The 25,880-nt window shown below is 43.0% G+C and overlaps 2 pseudogenes; both read left to right on the forward strand.

Annotated features, from left to right (window-relative positions):
• The window catches only part of LOC110542880 (large ribosomal subunit protein eL6-like), a 102,371-nt pseudogene extending 79,274 nt beyond the window's left edge, over window positions 1–23,097 (forward strand).
• A 946-nt stretch (window positions 23,098–24,043) lies between these two features.
• LOC132652649 (small nucleolar RNA SNORA17) lies at window positions 24,044–24,158 on the forward strand (annotated as a pseudogene).
• Window positions 24,159–25,880: the final 1,722 nt, after the last annotated feature.

The following is a 25,880-nucleotide window of genomic DNA, read 5'->3' on the forward strand; positions in this document are numbered from 1 at the left end:
GTTAGATCAATAGCTTCCAGTATGTAGTAGAACATGAGGGACATTTACTACACATTCTCTTGTTTCAATTTTGTAACAAACTCTTCTCATATAAACCCACTGTAACCAAACTCAAACAATATTTGAAATGGTACTTTGAGGGACATTAGGTTAAACAAAATAACTTACTACATTTATTTAATTTCTTCCTAACTTCCTTGATGTGTCACTAGAATTTTCTGATGACATACTTACAGTTTGCGTTGTGCTTCTGATGGATGGTGCTGAGCTACAGAATGACGTTTGAGGTTCAGACTGTGGAAAGGCTAGGAAAAAAAAAAACAATTCTGGAAAAGGAAATGTTTCTTTAACTCTACTTAAGAAACTTGAGCTTGGGAGAAAAATGCAGAACAAGGCCTCTTGGAAGAACATGGATACTAATCCTGGGGAAATTCTCCACAATTCAGTGGGCCATCTGTGCTGGAAGCAAGAGTAGACCAGGAAAAAAGCTATGGGAAAGGCCTTGACTGTGTACCAAGGACCACCAGGTGCTCACTAACTGCGCAGCATTCCTGGATCAGCACTGCCATAGAAGCCCAAAGACACCGCACCCACTGCATTCTCCACTGGCACCAGGTAGCGCCCAACAGGGGGGCATTTGTCTACACTAGGAAACATGGCTAAGTCACCCATTCTCTTATTCCTTGGAATCTCATTCAGAGGATGTTGAAGTCCTGGAAGATCACCTGACTGATGGTTAGAGGTTACTAACACATCTCTGCAATGAGATGAGCCAAGAAGATTCTGCAGTTCCCTCTACGGCCCAGAGATCTGTCTATTACTGACACTTCTCTTTGAACCAGGACTAAAACATAAAAAGTCCCAACTTCCCCAGGCCATGATTGGAGTAGGAATATACCCTTCTCCCTCTAGCCTCATATCTTTCCCTTCTGAGGAAGAAATAATAACACACTCATATCTCATAAAATATCCACACTGATGCCCATTCTCTAAGTGATGATCCATAAGCATTTGCTGAATCCAGCTACCACATATGCAAATCTGACTTCACCGTATGGACCTTGTTCTACAAGATTCTCCACTTCATCGGGTGTCAACACATCTCATACATATTTTGGGAGAGGAAAATGACATGTAGAACACTGCATATGCTCTGTACACTCTCACAAGATTTCATCTTGTGCTGTGCCAGTACACACACAGATACCCGGCACACACAGGAAGGACAACAACGTTTTGAGGAGTGTTAGAAATCTCATCATATTGTTAGCAGGTGTGCATCCAAAACAGAAGTCTGGCTTTTCAGAGCCAGGTTTGTCTTGACAGATACTATTTTAATTTTAACACACCTGTATCATATGCAGAAAGCTACATTGACTTTTTCCCTTAATAAATGTCAATCAAGGAATTATTTGCTTCATCATCACCTAAGCATCTGAGCCACGTGTCATTCCTTACCTCTTCATTGTTCAGAAAACAGGTGGTGGGTGGAAACTGGAGGGAAAGATTCTTGGAAATGACACTATCGATTCAGGGTCAGATAGTTTTTGCTGGGGGAACTATGTGATGCATTTTAGATGTACTTAGCAAAGCAAAACCTTTGACTTCTACCTTCTGGGTTCCCATTAAATCTCCACACACACACACACACACACACACACACACACACACCTTTCCACTTGAAAAATCTCTTATCATTATTATATGTATTATCTGGGTCTCCATAAAATCTGTTAAATATAATTTATAGTTCATATTTTGATAGCCAACAAATAGCATGTGGAAGATATTAAAGCTCTGGTCAGAAGAGCTGGTGAGACACTCGGCATTGGGCACTTGCTACCAAGCCTGCTGGCTTCAGTTCAGTTCAGGAACAGCGTGGTAGAAGGTGGTAACTGATTCCCACAACTGACCTCTAAACTCCACACACACACAGTGGCGTACACATGACGCCAGCTCTCACACGAGCATACAGAATAAATAAAGTTAAAAATTAAAAGCTTATTTCAGGACTACATAATATGTATATTTCCGTGCAAAATGAAAATGTATGACCTTCATCAAAAACAGGTTAAAGTTTCATGAGAGTGATGAAATCTCCACCCAGTATGGACGCTCTCAGACAAGAACTCTAGCCTGCAGACTTCAGCCTCCGCTGGTTTCAGACCAGCTATGTCTCACCTGTAGCTTTTCCATCAGGCTATGAAGAAGCCCCCAAAGCTCTGCACATTTTTCTATCCCAGAGAGAAAGGGAAATTGATAACTCCTAATGCAAGTTCAGTGGGGCTTTATAGAATCATTACACTAATACTCTCTGATTTGGAAGGCTCTATCCTGAAGGCCAACCTCTGATATTTATGAACATATATTGAAATCATTATTATTTCTACCTTAATCCACTTCCACCTGGCTCACACTGATTTGTCTTCTGAACAAAGGAAGAATTAAGTAGGGTCTCTGCTTGCCTCAGATGGATGACACCATAAAGCCATGAGAGCGATCTTCATGGGCCACAGAGGAGAGCTGAGACCATTATGGTGCAGTGGTGCGTGGGCAGATCATTATTTTCTGTAGTAAAGGATTTCTTTGCTTGTGAGAATTTTTCTCTAAGAGGAAAATATGACTGAGAATTGAGAGGGCTCTTGCCACTTGGCCCTTTAGAAATGTATAGTGTCAGACATTGGCTCCGAAGCACAGGACTATCAGCACGAGCAGTTATAAGGAGAATGCTGCAATTTAGGAAGTGTGTGTTCCTAACTGAAGACGTAGTTCTGTAGTTAAGTGCTTATCTGACAATCATAAAGTCCTGAGTTCAATTCTCAGCACCCCATAAAAGTAGGTGTGGTGGTGTATGCCTACAACTCTAGCACAGGGAAGGTTGAGGCAGGAGAATCAAAAGTTCAAGGTCATCTGAGACTATGTAGCAAAATCAAAGCCATCCTGGGATACACAGCCACATGAAACTTTGAGAGAGAAAAAGAGGAGAAAGAGAGACAGAGAGACAGAGACACCAAGAGACAGAGGACAGAGAGAGAGGTTTCCTGGAGGAAGAGAAGCATAAGAAGGCTTTCCAGCACCCTGTCCTTAGAGGGGACAGCACGCCCTTATCTTTACACTAATGCATCTCTCTATGCTCATTGAAGAAGCTTCCTTTACAGCAAATGGTGATTAAAACAGAGAGCTACAACTGGTCACCCCGCAGGAGGTTAGAGGCTGTGTGGGGTAGGCGCCTCTCTATGGTGGAGTTATATCACAGCCTCTCTGCACAAATGAAAAGGGGATGGAAAGACTGAGAGCTGGTGGTGACGCCTTCAGCCGAATAATCACCAGCTCTGCCACGTGTGTAAGTGCACAATGGCTGTGCCTGTATGCACAACATCTGCCCAAGATCCAGCAAGCTGAACTCCTCGCAACCTTATGGGAGGGGCTCATGACGTCTCACCCTGAGCCCAGAATTTATCTGCAATTGATGGCTGCTGGAGGAGAGAAAATCAGTTTCTTCAGGGAGGTGGTCCCGAGATGGCTAATCTTGGGTATCATCTTGATTACCTCTGGAATCAATTAAAGCCTAAGATGTGGTCACTCATGTGAAGAATTTTATTAATCCAAGTATTTGAAGCAGAAAGTGTGACCTGAATCTGAGCCCACTTACTGGTGTCAGTCCACATGAAGGGACATGGAAGGAGGAAACTTAGCTTTTTGCCGACTTGCCCTCACCCTCTCTGGCGAGTTACTCCATCCTGTTGCTTCTGGAATTGAATCAGACTTCTTCAGGTCCAAGTGCAGAATGAACAGCAGTACTTCTACAGGGCACCCCAGAGCTACCAGGCTTTACCGACTGCTGAGACAGCTGGCCTTGCGGGCTGGACAACTCTTGCATTCCCAGCCTTCCTGCCACGGGACAGCTGCTGTTGGGCCAGTAAAATGAATTCTATCAGCTGGACCTTTAGAAAACACTGACTAGAACACTCCCTGTGCCCCATTACATAGCCCCCTCACGCATGAGCACAGACAGAACTCAGGGGATTCAATGAGTCTTCAAAATCAAAAACAAAAATAAAAAGTGTGCATGAAGTTGGGAAGAAAAGCTGTGGAAGTTATAGGGGACCTTTAGGAGGTAGTAAAGAAGGCGAGTCTATCAAAGAACGTTGCTGTATGTGTACATGTAACTTCAATGATAAAAAGGAGGACATAGGAATAGAAATTAATTGGAACATCTCGAGTTTTTCCTTATGTTTTGTGGGGTTTTTTTGCTTTGTTTTCTTTTCTTTTTTTGTTTGTTTGTTTGTTTGTTTGTTTTGGTATCTGCTTCCCACAGGCTCCAAATCTGAAAGCATGGTTTTGGGAAGGATCTTGCTCCTGGCTGGCTGTGTCTTCAGAGGGAAGACCAGAGTAGCCTTGGATTCTCCTGGTTTATAAAGAAAGTAGTTGCATTAGGAGGGTGCAAATTTTGAGCCCATCTAAAGCTAAGTGAGTCCCCTCCAGATATAATACCATATAGGTTTAAGATGTCAGCATATGGGCTTTAGAGTGATACAAATACTGATTCCTTAGCAGACATTACCCAGATAAGACTTTAAAAGGTGTCTTACAAGAAAGCAAGTGTGAGCAAAGGCATAGGCACCCCACCAAAACTCATGCTGTAAGTGGAGTTTTAATAAATAAAGACAGCATGGCTCAGGAAAAGGCTAGGAAGGTGTGGAGCTTCAGCTGGAATGGAAGGCACAGGCTGATATCAGCCAGTGTGTAAACAAACCCAGCATCAGAGGGTGTGACAATTTTTCTGTGCTGGCTGGCTTGTAGGCAGGGGAAAGGGACTAAGTCACTGATTCCAGCTGTCATGCTCAGGTGAATCTAACCTAGAACCCCTGCACAGATGTAACCCATGGCAGCTCAGTCTCCAAGAGGGTTCCCTAGTAAGGGGAACAGGGACTGTCTCTGACATGAACTCAGTGGCTAGCTCTTTGATCACCTCCCCCTGAATGGGGAACAGCCTTACCAGGCCACAGAGGAGGACAATGCAGCCAGTGCTGATAAGACCTGATAGACTAGAATCAGATGGAAGGGGAGAAGGACCTCTCCTATCAGTGGACTGGGGGAGGGGCATGGGAGGAAAAGAGGGAGGAAGGGTGGGGTTGGGAGGGCATGAGGGAGGGGGCCACAGCCAAAATACAAAGTGAATGAGCTGTAATAAATGTAAGGAATGTAATAAATATAAAAGTTAGCTGTGTTGCAGAGCATCTTGTAAACCTGAAACCTCACAGGCAAAGCTGCTGAGCTGCAGGTGGCTGTAATGAAGTGCCATCCCAGGGTTGTTGGCAGTAGATGGCGACTTCAAGGAAAGGGATTTAGATCTTTTATTCTTCTGTCTGACTTCCCAGGTTGTTGGCCTTTGGTTAACTCTCTCACAACATAGAATCTCTCATAACTGGTAGTACCTGGAGAGGAAACAGTGATGTCTGTGACCAATCATAAGTGTAGTGAGAAAGTGCGTTTATATGCATTTATAGATCCCAATATTTACTTTTACGTTTCTTTTTCTATAATAAAAATTATTCCAGAAAGGACTTCCTTTAAATAAGATGATGAAAGAGCATTATCATAGAAAAAGTGTGATTTGTCCCATAAAGTGTCAACGAGCTACTGAACAGCCATAAATGCTGGTGAATGCTGAATTTTTATCTGGCCCAGTTTTCCCTGGGCATCACACTCATGCAGCTATTTGTTGTCTGTGTACCCAAAGCCAGCTCTCTAGCTTGACATACCTAAACATTTGGCATTTGCCAGCCACAGCCCATCCTCCACAGCTCTAACACACTAGTAAGTTGTGGCCTTCCCACTCCTCCACTCTGTGAACAAAATCAAGTGAAACTGCCTTCTCTGTTTCTACTTTTGTGATAATGTTATTATTGTGTGAATGTGTGTCTATGTATCTGCATGCATGTGTGTGTGCCCAGGAGTAACGCTGTGTGCTTGTGGAGGTCAGAGGACAACTTGCAGGACATGGCTCTTTCCTTCTCCATGTCGGTCCTCATGCTCGAACTGAGGCCGGCAGCCTCAGTATCAAGCACCTTTAAAATGCAGCCATGATCATTCAGGCCTTTACAGCCATTGAAGCAGGACTTTCTCCCCAAGCATGGTTGGATACCATAAAAAGCTAAAATGTTATGCTCAGGATGCGAGGCTAAGCACTGCACTCAGGGTCAGCCACTTTGGACCCAGAGAAGAGCATGTCTGATTACATGCGGGTTGAAGCCCCAGGTCCTGCCTCTGAGAAAAAGGTATCAGACGGGTCTGATGCTCTTTGGGTGGATGACACCTAAATGAACATTGGTACAAAGTCCCAATTTCTTTCTAATATCAGAGATCAGACCTCTACTCTTGCCTGATGCGTCTAAAACAAAAAGGGGGAACTGTAGAGAGCTGCGGAATGCCGCGCCTTAAAGATGGAGCTGGTTTCTGCCTTCCACCTTCCCGATGGTAAGTGCTCTCTGTCACAAAACTCCACATTTGGCTAAGGCTGAGGATCTGGCTTGCTTCCGTGTATGTGGACCTATCTGCATTGCCCACATGGCATGCTGGGGTTGGCTACCCAGAGGCTATTTAAGCTGTGGGCTGGCTTTCCCCAGGGTCAGATGATTGTTCAAGGTTCCTGAATAAACTGCATTGAAAAAAAAAAAATACTGAGCCGTCTTGCCAGCCCCACCTTTTTAAATTTGCTAACCTCCCTCTACTGCTCATTCCTTATCCTTCACATCATACCTCTCTCCTCAGCTGTTCCTAACCTCTACGGTATTTTCCCAACTCAGCAGTCTTTCATGTGACAATACCATCCCTTATATAAAACCTAACTTTGGCTTTTATATTAACCACTTTCCTCATTTGTATGACCAAGTGTGCAACAAGAAACCACCTTAAAGGGTGGTAGGAATCATATCATTCTGATTTATACTTTAAAAAAAGGAATAAAAGCTGTTGTGGCAGGGGAGTCCTGCAGGGCAGAGAAATGAGCTGATGGACCCTGGATCTGCAGTCAGACAGCAGCAAGTGGACAGCAAGTGAGGCTGGGCTGTAAAACCTCTTCTAGTGCCCACTGCCACCAGCAAGGCTCTACCTCCTGAACATTCTACCACTTCCTGGAGCCACACCCCCAGTGAGGAACAAGGGGACACAATTTATACTTAGACTGAACAGCTCCCTTCAGGCAATGCGCGTCATAGCTCTGCTTCTCCTTGCTCAGGCTCACGTCCCCCAGTGCCTCGGGCTACACAGCCTGGACACAGGGCGAGGATGGCTCTGCCCATTCCTTACTGGGCCTCTTCTCCTTTGACCCTCACATCCTCTAAGAGTCTCACTCCTCCCACAGGACATATTCTATCCTTACTTCTTCAGTTCCTCCTTTGACCCTCATCATCTAACCCTCCCATAATATATGTCCCCAGAGAGAGACTGGTTTTAATAGCGTCTCCCGCCTGGATACACAAAGCTCCAGTCTACCCTTGGTCCACTTCAATGCTATGTAACATTGAGTGGGAACCAGGCTTCATTTCTTTTCCATTGTGTCCCTGCTGCCCAGACCCTGCCTAAAATGATATAGATGCCCAATAAAAATAGGGTTAAGGAGTGAACATTAGGAGCCATGTTTTAAAATGAAATACGAGAATTCCCATTTGCATTTTTAGAGACTCTCTACCCTGTATCAGATTTTGCATACTGATTATGGAAGCTGAATTTTAAGATAACACTAAAGTTTCTATGAACCTAATGATTACACTCGGTGACTCTTTGTTTTATTTCATTCTCACTTTAAGTAGGTACTAGCAGAACTTTAAACTTTCTCCAGAAGTTGAAAAAGGAATATTAAGGTGAAACAGAAATTTCAAGGTATCAAATGATCCAGGCTTTATAAAACCTGTTCATTCTCCCAGCTCAAGCGAGCAAAAGCGCTCCTTTATCAAAGGATGATTATCAGCTGAGTTTCCCACCATTGTCCTGTCCCTCACCACTTCTGAAAATCGCACATAGAAAAAATGTATTCTAGTAAGACCAGAAGCACAAAAGCAACAAAAGACTCGATGGAAAAGACAATTATTCTCCTAATCCTTCCAGGTTACATGCAATCCGTTAGTGATTTTCTTTGGCTCTGCTCAGATGTCAGAATGAAAAGCCAGTCAATGATTAAATAACTTTTTGCTGCCTTTGACTAGCCTTTCACGTTTCTTTTGTCACATGTCATGTAATGGCCCAATACACTCTAGAGACTAAGGATGATGACAAATTGGGAAAATTGGGGTGAAATAAAAGTGAAGTCTCTACTGTTCCCCGAAGCAGGTGCAGGGATGCAGAGGCAGCTGAAGAAGCCAAATTACCCAGGATCTAAAAACGTTGGAAACTGCAGAAATCATGAGGATTATTCACTCAGAAATGTTTGCTAAATGAATTCCCTTTTGAACCCCATTTCCAAAACTTTTCTAAGTGCTTCATATCGATTTGAGCAAACTCTACCTTGTAATCATGGGGGACTCTTAATAAGTTCAATATAAATCCGATTGTCTGTGCCTGGGTGAGTGGCTCAATCCCACAGACATATTACCAACACTAATTGGACTCTATGGGTTATTCAAAAACAGAAAACTAAGGATATGAAATTGGTGAGAGGTGGGAACAGAGGGGAATCTGGGAGGGGTTAGGGAGAAGAGTCGGGGAGAATTTGACCAAAGTACATTGTATGTATAAAATTCTCAAAAAAGTAATGAACTTGTTATGCATTTTTAAATTAATTAAACCCTAGAAAATAAAGAGGATGTCTAAAGAATAAAATCAAGTTACAAACCAACCTGACTGGTGCTTCAGAGCAAAGAAAAATGAACTGAAAGGAACTTCCACACAGGACAACAATTGGGAAAGAAAAGGATTACAAGTCACGCTTTTGACTTTTTCATTTCTGCATAAAACTAAATATTCAGTTGTTACAAAGACGATCGGGAACAAAACTCACCTCAAATAATCTAAGAAACAGCAGGAAACAATTCAAGGTTAAAAAAAGGAAAAACAAAAACAAAAAACAAACATGAGGCATAGTTTCAACCTTGTAGAAAATAAAATGACTCATGGAAGCAAGACATATATGAAGACAAATCAAGAACTGAGTTAGTGTCTCTTGGCCCTGTGAGCACAAGCTTCAGTCTGTGGGAAAATCACTGCAACAGCTCAACGCTCTTGTGGACAAATGCTCAGGACTCCAGAGCATACATGAAACATCACTATTTCTGCAGACAAGAGCATTAACAGATTTGCTGCTTTGGGCCTATAATTTCTTGGTTCTCAGAGTTTCTTCATTTATAACTTTTGCTAGTATTGTTAACAGCTGCACATCATAAACTAAGGGTTTTTAATGCTATTTCCTTGAAAGTTCCTTTCACTATTAAGACTTTTCACAGGCACTAGAGGGATGGCTTAGTGTTACGTGCTCAGTGCTCATGCAAACTATCTTCATCTGGTTTCAGCACTCAAGATGGCTTACAGGTGCCTGAGATTTCATCTCTAGGGCTCAAACCAATGCCCTCTCTTCATTTGTGTAAGCCTCCCACACACATAGCATTCATACACACACAAAGTAAAACAAAAATAATATAAAAATTACTTATGTAACAAAAAGAAGGAACCTTCAGGAGCCTGCAGGTCCGTGTGGGCTACAGAACACAGACATCTAGTATGGGTAATCACTGGGCTGTGAGGAAGTTCTACTATGAATGTACATACATGTGTGTGTTCCTGCACTAAGATGGCACTGGCCTGTATGTAAATTCTAGTGTGAATACCCATACGCATGCGCATTTCTCTCCTACACACGTTCAGACTCCATCATCGTACTGATGGTGAGTTAATCTTCCCTGGCAATTTTCTGGTCCATAGCATCCCAGGTTTGTAGATATTCAGTATAAATAAACAAGCCCACAAGACATGACTCTACATATACACAAGCAAATCATTGAAACAATGAAGAGAAAGTGGAAGAGAAATGGAAGTGAAGTGCCTGCAAAGGCTACAGCCAAGTCCAGCCCACAAGGCTCCGCCAGAGGAAAGGCAGGAAGGCTCCCGGGGGCTCACCACACATGTTCTCTCAAAGCTCCATGTCTGCAGTACACAAGCAGGGCCTTGAAGTACAGAATAAAATTAAGCCTTTACATTGTGATGTTGTCAGCTAACACTTCTCCCCCAAGAAAACTCGGTAAAACAGAAATGAATGTGAATCAGTTTCCTCTGCAGCTATTAGACAGCCTCACCACCCACCCCCATGTGCTGCTATTTCTGAACTCTGCAGCAGGGGGAGGTCTTGGAGGATTATGTAACACCAGTTTTGAGCTTCAGTAATTCCTGAGGTTCCCCTCCATGCTAGAGAATTGTTTCCATAGTCAGTCATGAGAAGGAAATAGTGTTTCATCAACATGAAGTGATGTTTACTTCTTTAAAAGGCAAGCAAATATGCATACGAGAGAGGCTCCCACCCACTTTTCTTCACTTTTCTTTCTGAAGAAATGTGCCCTCTAATTTGAGAAAATTTATATTGATCCAAAACGTGAGCACACAAATTTGAAGGTGCCAGTATTTGCTTCGAGTTTCTGTTCCTCAGCTCAGCCACCTCCCAATCCGTAGTCCAGCGGGTGCTTGTTCCTCCTAGCCAGTGGGGTGGACAATCTTCCTACCTTTAATTTCGATGTCCTTGTAAGACAGGTTGTGCTTAAATTCCTACACACACTCAGGGTGATTAACAGAATATGTCAGTGAACAGGTGTCATTGCGAGTTCGTGATGGAACATGTTAAAATAAGACAAATAGGAGCCAATCTTACTTGTTTACAAGAATGTCATGATGCTGCTGAACAGTTTGCCACCAACCAGTTAACCAAACTTCCATAAAACAAGGCTACTTCCATCCAAAAATGTTCAGAAAATCTGACATATGTCTAAAGTCCCTGGGAAATACAGGCCTACAGCTTTTAAATTCATGCATTTTCCATGTTTTAAGAATTCAGAAATCTACAATGAACATGTCATAGAAGATCCTTTATGGATCAGATATTTCTTCAAAAACTGGACTTGGGAATAGAAATAGCAAGATAATCATCCAATTGTTTAATAGTGGAAGAATAAGTAGTGACAGCCATGGTAAGGGTAAAAGTCTTGGAGCAGAAAATTTAACATGGAGGACAAGCAAGTATGAGGTTTAGAGGTGTCCCTCATTCACAGACCAGGCTGGGCATGGTTCCAGATGCTCCAGGAGCATCTCAGAGCCTGGAGCTCAGCATGCCGAGTGGAGGAGCGAGTGGTTCTCCCGGGAGTCACAGAACCATCCCAGCGTGAGCGTTCTCGGTCTCCTGAAACCCATGGAAAGTAATTAGGATTTTTTTTTCCAAGTGTAATAAAGGGAAATAGAGGTTCCTCTGTACAGGCATATTTAGAATAGACCAAACTTTTCATGAAGGTTGGTTTTCTAAAGTGTGGAGGACAAGAGTGAGAAAAGGAAGCAGGAGTACGGCATGTGATTGGACGACTTACACCTTGCTTAGCAGGTCTGGCTGCTGAATGGGATGATGGAAACACAGCTTGACAAACTCCAAAAAAGCATGAACACATGAGGTCTAGAAAGAACACTTTCCAGTTCCTACCAGTGTGGCTTATAGGTGGTAGCTATAGGTGTAGCTGTTTGCTAGAGATGCCTCAGCACAGTAACAGACTGGACATCCTAAACAACACAGTCGTATTGTCAGTTCTGTGTGCTGGCAAGATGTTGGTGGATTGGATTCTTCTGACACCTCTGCCCTTGCGTTGACTGGGATCTTCAGTTGTTTTCATATTAACTTCCTCTTCTTCTAAGATACCAGTTATATTGGGTTAGTGCCCTCTCAACCACATGTCAAATTTGTCCCTGTTATGTTTCAAATCTGGAACAAATGGCTGAGGGGCATATTTAACATATCAATGCAGACTTGGTCACCAGGTTCTCCAAGCAACACTCAGTCCCTACCTGTTATAGGATCCTCCTGGCTGGCACAATTCACCCCACCTAAACTCTAGCCCAGGGCACTGGGCTGTTCTTGTCCACTTAATCGAGGCATTTTGGTTACCTTCTCTCTTGGCACCTTTGGGATTCCTGTACCTGGTTCCATGCTCTTCCCTCTCCCTCACCTCCTCTCTCTCTTCCCATGGCATAGTGCAGTCTGGTCCTGTCCATTCCGAACTCTCCCAGATGTCCTTGCCTCTACCTATGCTCTCTCTCACATGTTGATAAAAAACTTTCTCCTCCACCATTCCTAACAGCAGTCCCTTCCCTTCCCTTTCTTTTTCTTCCCCTTCTTTCCCTTCCCTTTTCCTCCCTTCCCTTCCCCTTCCTCCCTTCCTTTCCCCTTTCTCTCTTCCCTTCCCCTTCCTTCTCTTCCCTTCCCTTTCTTTTCCTTCCCCTTCTTTCCCTTCCCTTTTCCTCCCTTCCCTTCTCCTCCTTTCCTTCCCTTTCCTTCTTTCTCTTCCCATCCCTTCCTCTTTCTTCCTTTCCCTTCCCTTTCCATCCTTCTTTTCCCTTCCCTTCCTTTTCTTTTCCTTTCCTATCCTTTCCTTCCCTTCCATTTCCTTCCCTTCCTTTTCCTTTCCTATCCTTTCCTTCCCTTCCATTCCCTTCCCTTTCCTTCCATTTCTGTTTCCTTTCCTTTCATATCTTTTTCTTTCTTTACTTTTCTCTTTCTTTCAGTCCCCTTTTTATAGTGCTTGCCTTTAAATACTACCTACCACTTTCTGAGGCAATGGATGTTGAGACTTCAACATGGGCAGTTTAGGTCTTTGAGGCAGGCGATACATTCCACCCATAGCAGAAAAATCTGTAAATTTCTTCTGATAGATGACCATGTCTTGAACTGACTTATTTGCTATAGAGATAGTATGGTAAGAGGGATGAAGGAAATGTCTTGAACGTAAATCTAACGGGATTTATTGGAGCTTGAATGTGTTGCATGAAAGAAACTTAAACTTTAAGATTTGAATAGTACAGATTTTAGTATATTTATCCTATCTTAAAGATCTAGTATCCACTTATAAGTGAGTACATAAGTGTGTCTTTCTGCTTCTCGGATACCTCACCCAGGATGATCCTTTCTAGTTCCCACCATTTGCCTGCAAATTTCATGATTACTTTGTTTTTAATTACTGAATAGTATTCCATTGTTTAAATATACCACAATTTCTGCATCCATTCCTCATTTGAGGAATCTGGGTTGTTTCCAGATTCTGGCTATTGCAAATATAGCTGCTGTGAACATGGTTGAACAAATGTCGTTGTTGTATACTTGAGCATATTTTGGATATATGCCTAGGAGTGGAATAGCTGGATCTTGAGGAAGCACAATACCTAATTATCTGAGAAAGCACCAGATTGATTTCCAAAGTGGTTGTACAAGTTTAAATCTGGAGGGGACAGGAGCTCCACAAGGAGAGCAACAGAACCAAAAACTCTGGGCCCAGGAGTCTTTTCTGAAACTGATATTCCAACCAACAACCATGCATAGAGATAACCTAGAACCCCTGCTCAGATGTAGCCCATGACAGCACAGTGTCCAAGTGGGCTCCCTAGTAAGGGGAACAAGGACTGTCTCTGACATGAACTCAGTGGCTGGCTCTTTGATCACCTCCCCCTGAGGAGGGAACAGCCTTACCAGGCCACAGAGGAAGACAATGCAGACAGTCCTGATGAGAACCTGATAAGCTAGAGTCAGATGGAAGGGGAGGAGGACCTCCCCTATCAGTGGACTTGGAGAGGGGCATAGGAGGAAAAGGAGGAGGGGGTGGGATTGGAAGGGGAAAGGGGCACTACCTCTGGGATACAAAGTGAATAAGTTGTAATTAATAAAAAAATAAATTATAAAACTTTGAGTTGTAAAAATATCATTAGCAGTAGTGGCATTTTCTGACACAAAGTGCAGAGAGTGGTGGAGAATAAACGCTAGGTTCTGTCTAGACATGTGGACTCTGAGATATGACATCAGCAGCCTAATAGCTGGAAAGAAGGGAGGTGAGATGAGTCAGCGATGGAGGTCATTTCAGGTATGAGAAAGCTTGCTTTATGAAAGCCATCGAAGTGTTTTTGTGCATGGAGTACATTTTAAAGCTTTCAGCACCAAACCTCCCGTGACTGAACATCTCCACCATCACACAAGCCTCTTAGAGCAGCAGTCAAGAGGTCCAGAAAGAGAAAAATCCATGCAGAGTTCAAGTACTTAGAGCTCACTGAAGGTCAGACACCAACAACAGAACAACAGTAGCCTTACTCCCACAGGGAGCCCTGGGAGATTCTGGGGGAAAGGTATTTCTAAACAAGGAAATTAAAAGCTTACTGCTTACTTCATATTCCAAATTTTTGGACTAAAAAGAATGAGAATAGGGTTTGAAAACTAGAGTAGGATGTAGGAGAGCGTCTGTGCACTTTTCCTGTGGACAGCTTTCAGTCTAAGTTTCTAATGATTATCATGGTGGCCACAAATGCTGGATAAATTAGCAAAAGTAAGGAAATATCCCACAGGTCTTCATTTTACTTACTTGTGAAATGTTTTTCCATTCATTTGTATCTTCTTTAAAGTACACAATGGTCACAAAAGAAGCCATTATTTGGGGGTTTTTTATTTATTAGGTTTTTATTTATGTTTTTTTTTTCATTTAATTGAAGAAAGATTTTTTCCTCACATAATATATACAGATTACAGTTTCTCCTCCCTCTAGTTCTCTCAGTTCCTCCCTTCTTCCTGTCCAACTCAGATCCACTCCCTTTCTGTCTCTCAATAGAAAGCAAACAGGCTTTTAAGGGATAAATTATATTATGACATAATATGATATGATATAATAATAAAACCAAAACTAAAACATCAGAATAGAACAAAACAAACAGAAGAAAAAAAAAAAACATAAGAAAGTACACAAGAAAAATATATAGACACAGAGACCTACTTGTTTACATTCTCAGGAAGCCATAAAAACACTAAATAGAAAGCCATAATTTATACCCAAAGACCTTAAAAGAGGGTAAAAAAAAAAAGAGAGAGAGAAATATGTAATTAAAACAGAAATGTAATGAAAAGGTAATTTTAAAAATCAAAAGAAAAGCCCTGACACATTATGAGATGTTTACCTCCAAAAATGCCCTTGAGGTTGTTTTCTGTAGACCATCTACTGCTGGGCACACAGTGAGACTCTCTTGGGGAAGAGAGTCTCACTAAATTTGCATTCCCAAGTGAATAATCGATCTCCAGAAAAGGAGAGTGTTTCTCCTTGGGATGGAGGCATCTGCCCAATTCTTTCAGCTCTAGGACCCCATCTGGAGCACACCCGGGCGGGCCCAGTGCATACTGCCCAAGTCTCTGTGAGTTCATGTGTGCAGTGATCACATTGATTTTCCTCCATCCCTTCTGGCTCTTACTGCTTTCTTACTCTGTCTGCTTCGTGTTTTGCAGCATTCCCTGAGCCCTGGCGGTGGAGATTCAATGAGGGAATCCCATTTAGGACTGAGTACTGCAGGACCCTCATTCTCTGCAGAATGTCTGGTTATGGGTCTCTGTATTTGTTTCCATCTGGGTCAAGGTAAAAGTTTGCTGAATATGGCTGCTCTATGACTAAGGCAGAATGTCATTAGGAGTCATTCTATTGATACATTGTTTTTAGACCAGTGTTGTTGGAGGTTAAAGTTTAATATTGATTTATTGTTGGTATAATGCTCTTTTGAAATGTATACACCTTGCCCTTATTCATTCAAATGCTGATTTCTCTCCCCCACTCTCTGGTTTCAATCTGGACATTGCATTGTGATACTTTTTCTAAGCATCACCTGTCTCAACTTTGTGTAAACATGAGAAAGTAAAACAACCAGCCACAATGTTGAGCAATGGAGAGGAAGGAGTAGGCAGGAGAGAGGAGGAGCCAGAGGAGAGGAAGGAATGGGAGGCTGAGGAGGAAGCAGAAAGCTGGGAGGAGAGAGCAGGCAGGAGGAGAGGTCTTGGAACCACATGGAGAGATGGACTGGACTTAAGATACAGCAAGTATAATGGGTGAATCTAAATGTTAGGAAATTATGAAGGCTTGGAGGTTTAGGATGGAGTAACTATTGCCCAGCATTGTGTTCTAGGTTAACTAAATAAATCATAGTCTCTGTGTGGTGATTTGGTTATACAGCTGCTTAGGATTAACAGCAGCTTTACTAAAAGATATATTAATAGTAAATATTAATCGCCACCTACAACAATTTATCTTTCAGTTAAACAGTAGTTATTCCTAAACCAGTTGTATACCCAAATCACCACACAGAGACTGGGATTTATTTGATTAACCTGGAGCACAATGCTGGGCAATAGTTACTCCATCCTAAACCTCCAAGCCCGCATAGTTTCCTCCCCTTCAGCTTTTCTCCATTATACTTGCTTTTAGTCATATCTTGGGTCAGGTTCATGTCTCCTCCTGGTTCCTAGTCCTCCCCTTCTGATCTCTGTTCCCTGACTCCTCCCACTCTCTTCTTTCTCCTCCCCTCCAGACCAGGATGTCTCTATTGTGCAGCCTTGACTCCTGTTTTATTGAATTTACAGAGAACAAATGGTGGCATGTTTACACAAACTTGAGATAGGTGATGCTTAGGATAAACATCACAATGCAGTGTCCTAATTGAAACCAGATAGTGGGGTAGAGAACTCAACATTCGAATGAACAAGGGTAAATTGTATAAATTCCACAAGAAAACTATACCAACAGACCAATAATAATTGGTCTGAATCCCTGGAATATGTAGCCTCAGGCCTCTGTCACCCAAAAAGTGCTGGGTATGGGTCCCCTCTCATGGACGGGGCCTTGGATGTTGGTTGTTTGTTGCTGCTGGCTTTCTGCCACAATTGAACCAGCATGCAAGACACTGTTGTAAATCAAAGGTTTTGTGGATGGCTTGGTGTTTGCATTTCAGTTTGGTAGCCTGCAGGGTACCTTCCTGTACCAAAGACACTGGAACTGTGGAACTGGAACATAGGGAGATCTACTTCTTCATGCTCACTGAGTTGTGTAGGTGCTGTCTGCAGCAGTGAGGCCTTGCTGTCAGTTTGTGGAGAACAGCCTTGGCAACAACCTGGGTTATTTGGAGAGTCCCTTGGGACCCATTTGGCCTATAACTTAATTAGATGTAACCCAGTCCCTATACTGGAAGTATCATTTGGTGACGAGATGGCCAGCTGGGACTCCGTGTGCCTCATTATTTTGTGGTTTCTGTATATATGCATATATTTTAGGAAGCTTCTACTATATTATGTTTCCATGCTGCTCCTCAAATGGCCACCACTTTCATCTGTTTTTGCCCATACTTCCTCCTTTGTATCCCTTGTCTCTTTATACTTGATCCTCTAATTCCAGCCCCTCAATCCATCTATAAATATATATTCTATTTCCCTCTCCTAGGGAGACCTTTCTGTCACTCCATAGCCCCTCACTCTATACCTGACCTCTCTGGTTCTATGGATTGTAGCTTGGCGATCCTTGGCTTAAGAGCTAGTTTCCACATATATGCAAATGCATACCATATTTGTCTTACTGGGTCTCAGTTACCTCACTCAGGATGATTTTTTTTTCTGGTTCTATGCATTTACCTGAACATTTCAATTTTTTTAAATGGTAAATAATATTCAATTGTTCAAATCTACCACATTATTTTTTAACCATTCTTCTGTGAAAGGAAATCTAGGTTCCTTCCAATTTCTGACTGTTGTGAATAGGGCAGCAATGAACATGGTTGAGCAAGTGTCTCTGTGGTAGGATCAATTTCTCTCTTCCTGTGGAACACAGCACTGAATTCCACAGGGGTGTACAAGTTTATAGTCCCACTGGCAATTAAAGGAGTGCTCCCCTTACTTTATCCACATCCTCCTGAGCACGAGCTGTCACTTGTGTTGTTGATTTAGTTATTATGACAGGTGTTAGATAAAATCACAAGGTAATTTTGATTTGCATCTCCCCGATGGCTAAAGAGGCTCATTGGAATTGTGCATAAATATACAGAGAAGTCCCTCAGCCTCCAGGCTGTGAATTCTCACATGAATGTGGCACAGCAACCCTGACACTGCTACAATCAATAAAGATTACGTAGAGTTTACAATTCATACATGGCTGTGTGTGTGTGCACTTGTGCATGCATTGTGTGAATACTACCACCTCCCAGAAGCCCGCTTGTCTCCAATGTGCCCCCCTGTTAGACAGTGAAAGCCACACTGCCCACCTTCCTGCTACCTTTCTTTCCCTTGCAGTTACTACTTTATCCTCCATCTCTGTGTCTGCACTATCCCATGACTGTTGCCTGACCGACACTGTGAGGCGACTGTCCTTTTGAGACTGGCTCTTCTACCTCTGCATACTTTATCTCAAGTTCATCCAAGTTCTGTGTACATCAAGTGTTTATGCCTTTTCGCTTATGCCATGTATAAGTAGTACAACGTAAACACATGTAACATACAGTCTCTATATTAATAAACAAATGCATAATAAATATTTTTTATTTCTTCACCTAAACTACGTGGACAGTTGATCAGTGTACTTAGAAACTGACCATGAAGAGGCTCATCCTTCCCTCAGTGTCTCTGGGGAAATGAAGATTGTTCCCTTCTGTTTCAGGACTTGGCAAACTGCACCAGAACGCTGAATCATGAGAGTCTGCTGTGAGTTTTTGTCCAGTGTGGCAGAAGCTTCCTGCCTGTGCAACCAGACCTCTACCGACAGGCAGCACATGGCCATCAGGCCCTGCATCTGCCCCCACCAGGGATTGCAGCTACGCTGGAGGTGAGAGCCTGTCCTTTCCACCATGCCGCAGCTATTTTTAAAGAATAATGAACAGGATGAAGAGAGAAGACTTGCCCACCACCCTGCAGGAGAGAAGAATCCCGGGACGCGTTAATGTGTGTTTTGCAGACTCTTGAGAAAGATCAGCCTACCCGCTCTGGGCCTCCTTGTTAAGACTCCATATCTCCTTTTCTGAGACTCACAAAAGGGTTGGCATGGGGCCATCAGCAGAGGGAGGCAACTCACGCTTGTTTTTATGTGTTTCTAAAGAAAATCTTCAAGGAAGTTGCCCAGTAACTGTTTACTTCCTGTTTCTGAATCCTCAACATAAGTGAATTGAATTCCCTGTTCCTGTGTACAGACAAGCTACAAACAGGGGATAAGATCACATACTGCCAATTCTGAACTTTTTTTTTTTTTTTTGCCTCAGTGACAGAGATCAGTGTGTATTCACATCATCTGGACATGTAGATACAATTTTTGTCCTGATGATATTGTGGTCCTATGAGGCCATTTCTGTACCCAGCTCATACAATCCTCCTTCAGTATCCTTTATCCTGGAAACAGAGACAGTAGGAATTCTGAGGTCGTTGGGGATGGGACAATCACAAGGTTCCTGATGCCCTGGGTGGTTTTAAGAAAGCTCTTGATGGCTTCTCCAGGCCCACTTGCTGCAATGGTGTGACCTAGTCCTCGAGGACCAAGATCCCTCAGGAGGTGTGGAAGAGGTCAGTGTTGAAATGACCAGTGTCCCCTGAGATCAGCTGGACACTCAACAATGAAACAAACACCAGCAAAGATTTCCCTCAGAAATCAAAGAAGGAGTCCTCCAAGCTCTGTGCAGAATGCAGCCTCAATATCAGATAATAGTATCCTGACTTGGTAGCAAAGGTCAAATAGAGTGTCACCAAAGCCTATCATTTTAAACGAACTCAACCTGCCAAATCATGGCGAGTTGTGTCACCAAGGAATATACCACAAACACCAAACTCCATGATGACATCTGTAAACAAACTGTCTGCAGATCTCAACTCATGCCTCTCTAACAAGAAATAAAGAAGCAAGAAAACTACTCAACTTTAAGCAAATACTGTTAACAATGGAATAATAAACACATTGTCACTCTGTAGTATGATTACATTTACTTTTTCATCAATTTTCCATTTGGCAATTTCACACATCTATAATGAGTTCTAATTATTCTTTCTCCCCAGCCCTGTCTCTCCAAACCCCACAATCCTACCAATTTCCCCTCAACCCTACCATTCCCTTTTTCAGATTCATGACTTCATGGTTAGTTTTGAGATCTAGTAAAAGTTCTATGCATTCATGAGTACCATGTGATATTTTAAATACATATACATTGTGTAAAGTTCCAAATGATTTAAAAGTATCTATTCCCTGAAACATTTATTTGTTTAGTTTGCCACAAGGGTCAGGTGAAGCTTTTCAGAAAAGCAAATTATCTCAGTGTAAACATCCAAAGCCTTTGCTTCTGGATGTTTTATACTAAAACAAGGTAAGGGACCCCAGATTAATGAGAAGGAAGCTGACTGCAGATTTTGTATGATCTTAAGGGAGAATGTGTGTCTGTGGGGAGTGACAAAGGACAGGAATGAAGAGGTAAGGCAGCCTTCTTCTACATAGAGAGCAGAAGGTCTTGGACACGTTATTGGTAGAGATTTCTGAATTTCCATCTTCTGAATAAGATTTTTGTCTCAGTTATGCCATCTCCTGCCTCCCACTGTAGGACTGAGATGGAAGAGAAGGCTCTGTCATCTAAAAAATGATAGCTGTGGTAATCCTGGCAAGCATAAAGGATACCCGAGCAACCTGAGACTCCAGTTGGCTTGGGCTGTACACATGTTCTTCTTGTGATAATGCATTTGGCAACCTGAGGTCCTCACCTGTGCACATTGTACGCACACATACCTCTCTGCAAACAGGGCACCTAGCCACCTATTAGTAACAGCACTTCTGCCTCCATCACCCTACATGTACACCTCGCCCTGGACAATAAGGTAAGTTTGTTCTCCCCCTAATAGCTCTCAAACTAAATTCCTACCCAGTAACATTTCACTTAGTTCAGGTACATGACTGACAATCTGGACAGTCATGCACAGTGATGCAAAATGCTGTCTCCAAGTAAACTGTTTGCCATGTCACACCTACACATAACCAAACAGGCACATGACTAAGATCAGGTACAGAACAGGATGGAAAATGCATAGTAGATAAATAATCATTCAACAAGCTGTCAGGCAAAATAGAAAACTACATACACCATACCTCTAATAGCAAAATTCCTCCTTCTCTTGAATTCCATAAAAGAAAATCTCAAGCAATAGTGGGGACCCCTGAGACCTTTCACACATATGGCCCACTGCCATTCCTAGCAATGTACTCCATTATAAACTGCACTATGATTACTCTTTGAAGAAAATTTCCTTGCTATCTTTGCCACTTGTGAGAATTTTTACTTAATCATTGAATAAACTATCAAGCACCTGGAAACAGCTGGCGCAGACCCAAGCAACCTGCAACATTCTTGCTGTAACTGTTTGAAGTCTAGTCTAATATTTGCTGGGAAGTAGGAGTGCATTCTGTGGAGGTTATAAGACAGAAGGTTGTGTTTGGTGTCTGAGAAAGTAGACCACAGCAGGTACTTGTGTGCATATATAAAGTCATCCCCCTTCTCCTATATCATCTACACACCTCAGCCTTGCAGACGAATTTAGCAATGGAAGTGTTTGAAGAAGAGAGTAAGATAATGTAATGACTCAACTCTCCTATAGTTGACCCAAAACTCCCACAATAACCATCCACTCTGTTTTCATCTTAAATAAAGTTAGACAGTTCAGCAGATGGCCTGGGGGTTGAAAATCCATGGGTGATAGGTGCCCAGGTCTCTTAGAACATAGAACACCAGTTTCTGCATACACAGCCCCACTCCATGAATAAGCTTTTCCTGAGTTAACCTTCTGGGTCTTATTCATGATTTATTGTGACATTTAATCTGTGCTTTTTAATAAGGACTTCTTTATCAATTTATAAATAGGTAATAGAAAGGGGTATTATGTTTCTGGATTCTTACAATCACATAAAGCATGTGTGTTCTCAGGAAAGAAAAGACTGAAAGTAGGAGAACAAAGAATTTGGGGTATTGGATTAAAGTTTAAAGCACAAGCCTAAACGAAGGCCAGCCAGGTAGAGACATGTCCAGCTGCCTGCAGGGGAAGAACCAGCCTTACTGCATTCTTTCCCTGCCCATTAGAGATACAGTTGCTAGGAAAGTGGCCCAGATGGCCAGGTCAGAACTGTTTGTGGTCTTGGTGCCTAAAGTAAACCAATTATTTCAAAAGTCAATCACCCAATCATGTAACACCATGGCATGCAATCCCCCACTTGTGATTTTTTTTTTCCTTTTAAAAACCTTGTTCCCCTAAACTGCAGGGCAGCATTTCTTCCCTGCTTCCACAGGAAGTTTTTGTGACCCCTGGCTCAAGCATGTATAGAATAAACCCTCATGTATTTGCAGTGGAGTTGATTCCTGGTGGTCTTTGGTGGTTTCATGAACTGGGCATAACAGTAAAGCATGTATGTTCTCAGAAAAGAAGAGACTGACAGGATAGTTTGTTCCCTTAGAGCTTTTCCAAGGTTCTGTAATGTGAGAGAATCCAACTGAGGAATTTCCTAGAAGTCACAAAAGCAAAAGCAAGAGACAATCTTAGTCTTTAGGGTGATCCTGAGATAGTGGGACCATTGTATTATTCACTTATGGAACTAAATCAATACCCAAGTAATGAATCATTCCCAAATCTCTACCAAAATTACACATATAGATGCAGGGTAAGTATAACACATTCCCAAATTAGATGAAGTGTCAAGCTAAACTTTTACTTTTTGTCAACATAATCTTGCAAGTGGTCAGTAAACAACTGTGGAGCTAACACCAGGAATAAAAGTGTGAATATCTAAGGAAGAAAACTCTTAATCAGTGAGAACCTTGGTATCTCTCCTAAATAAAATTTCTGAGGACATCCATACATCATCCACTCATGGAATTAAAAATCTCTCATCCTAAGCAGAGTTTTAAGAAAGATATGAAGTAGTTAAAAAATCTCAGTCAAATCTGACAGAGAAGTAGAACCCCAGCTGATCCTGAAGTGTGCCTTTCCACTCCAAGGATGTGACGTTGCCTTCACTCTGCGCCTGTGGAATTATCGGCAATCTCCACAACATCCTGAGCAACTACCATTAAGGACAGCTACTGTTTGTTCTTCCTCCTCATGCAAATCGTGAGTCTATTTTATTAGATGGATTCAAAGAAGAGAAAATAAACCCATCTCTGCTGCTGGGCTTTGCTTTCATGGGTACAAAGCTGCAAACACTGTGTCTCAGTCCTCTTCACATTTGAATGTCTTATTTTGTTTCATATTCCACTGGGGATTTTGACTTTACAATCTTGTCCCTAGAATCTTAAATCAGCAAATACCAAGGGGTTTTTTTTTGTTATTACATTAGCTCATGGTCACAAATAGAGTATCTTGAACAAGAGGGACTGTAGAAATATTATAGACCTCTCATAGAAAGAAGACTAAGTAGGCTAAATACAGCTGGGAGGAAGGGTAGCTGGAACTCAGTGAGGATATTGTATGTAGTGTTTTCATTCGACAGTGAAATACTTTAGCTATTTATATAACATTTTATGTGGGGGGCCAAAATCTAAAACAAACATGGAAACACTGTTTTCAAAAGTATGTGTGATGTGGTTGTTTGAAGTTTTAGTCTGTACATGCACCAAAGAAACACGTTGAATTTGTCAGAGGAAACAGCCCTCTCAGTCAGTAGAGGACACACCCAGACACTAAATTCTCAGCACAAAGAGGATTTATTACCCCAGAGAGGCAAGCACTGGGGGAGGCAGAAAACAGCAACAGGAGCAGCGGCAGCAGCAACAACTTGCAGGTGACTTTTTTTGTTTGTTTGTTTGCTTGTTTGTTTGTTTTTTTTGGGGGTTCTCTCATGCCCATCTCTCATACCCATTATTTGCAATTGTTGTTTACTTGCTCTGTCCTTCCTCTTTGTACTGGTAATTCTCTTCCTGAATTCAACATCCAGTGTCATGACCTCCAGCACAGGCTTACTCATCTGTGTGTTTTCATCACTTTCCTCATATTTCCATTCTACAGGGCAAATAAAATGTCCCTGTCCTTGCAAGTGTTGCAGGCATGGTTGCTGTGTCACATAGAGGGGAGAGAGGCTATGCCTAAGCTCAGTGTTCTGAGCTATCAGCATCTGAATGATCAGTAGCCTAACATTCCCTGAGACAACCACCAGGAGATTCAGGCAGGAAGGCAGCCTCAGATGACCACAAGCCCTGGTCACGCAGACCCCAACAGCTCGCAGGACCAGGAGCAAGCCAGAGACTAGAATAACCCAGCCTGAGACTTAGAGCTCTGGACTGGAGTGAGCCAGAGACAAATAACCCTTGTGTGGGGCCTCTCAGGTGGCTGGGCAAGGAGCAAGCCCAAAATGACCATCAGACTGGTTCCATGGGGCCTGGATAGAAAGCCTGTGGAAAGGCAGACCATGCCCAAGATGATTCCTGCCTAGTGCCATAATTCATGAGCAGAGCACAGCACTCCTGAGACCACTCCTTAGAAAACCCCAGATACTCTTAAGAGGAGTAATTAAGTGGTAGAGAAATTGAAGAGAAACAGAAGGATGTGGGCACAATGAAGAGAGGCAGAAATGGAGACTTGAAGTTAGTGGAGAACAGCCTGATGTGAGTAGCTGGTGATGTTACCGGGACCATGTTGAGGTTCTGGCCTATGCTGCTGTGGGGACCATGTCTGGGTCTGTGTCCAGAAGTAACAGGGTAGATTACCACCAAAATCCAGGCAGATGTCCCTGGCCTACGCTGCCACCAAGGGACATATTAGAGTGGAAAGGCTGTGAAGAACTGGCCCTGCCCCTCACCTGGGCATCCTGGGAAAGTAATCCCTGGGGGAATGAGAAGAAGAGAGCTGGCTCTGCTCCTAGCCAGCTGCAGTACTCTGGAGAGCAGGCCCTGAACATACAGGGTAGAGTCAGCACCTAAGGATACGAGCGTTGGAGACCTGGCCTTACCACGAATTTCTAGTGTGGTAATGTAGACTAGGGAGAGATATCCCCCCACACACACACTTTCACCACCTGCAGCAGGTAGAAGACCTGACCCTGGAATTATGAGAGCAGGAGACCTGGGCCTGTCCTTCGCCAGCTGCAACATCCAGGAGAGCCAATCCTGCACCTCATCTGGGCAGCACAGTAGAGCTGACCCTAGTGGCAGAAGCTCAGCTGAGCTGGCCCCAAGGGCATGAGCATGGGAGAGTTGGCCCCACCAATTCTTTGTGTGATGACATGGGTTGGAAAGAGATGACTCCTCCCACCCCTTGTCACTTGCAGCAGGTAGAAGAGCTGGCCCTGAGGACATCAAAGCAGGAGAGCTGGCCACGCCCCTCACCTGCTAGAGCAGAGCCTACATGCCCCTCACCTTCTACAGAGAGCAGACCCTGCACCTCACCTGCAGAGTAAACCTGGCCCAAGTAATAGAGATTGCTTGTTTGCTGGCCCCAAGGGCATGAGAGTGGAAGAGATGGTGGGCTGACCAGCTCAGATAGCCCTCGGGCTCAGATCCAGGGCTTTGAATTGGCCCACCCCAACATCTACACCATAAATGAACTTCTGGAGTGCATGAAGAAGCCAGTGCTAAAACCACAGGATCTCCATGACACAGAGAAACAAGAGGATATCTAAGGGGAGTCCCAGTGAGGTTCCAATAATCTCAATAGAGTAGCAGAAGCCAAAGGCTTCACACCAGACAATGAGTCACCACAATGAACATTTGCAAGCAAAGAAGTGTGGACAAAAGGGTGCACTGCGGAACACACTATGAGGCTTCCACAACAAGATTCTCTTCTATGTTTGGAGGGAGCTTGCAAGAGTGCAGGGCGGGTACAAGGGGAGCGGGAGATGGGTGAGATTGGTGTGCATGGTGTG

The sequence above is a fragment of the Meriones unguiculatus genome, chromosome 2 (assembly GCF_030254825.1).
Source record: "Meriones unguiculatus strain TT.TT164.6M chromosome 2, Bangor_MerUng_6.1, whole genome shotgun sequence".
In the NCBI taxonomy this organism is placed as follows: domain Eukaryota; kingdom Metazoa; phylum Chordata; class Mammalia; order Rodentia; family Muridae; genus Meriones; species Meriones unguiculatus.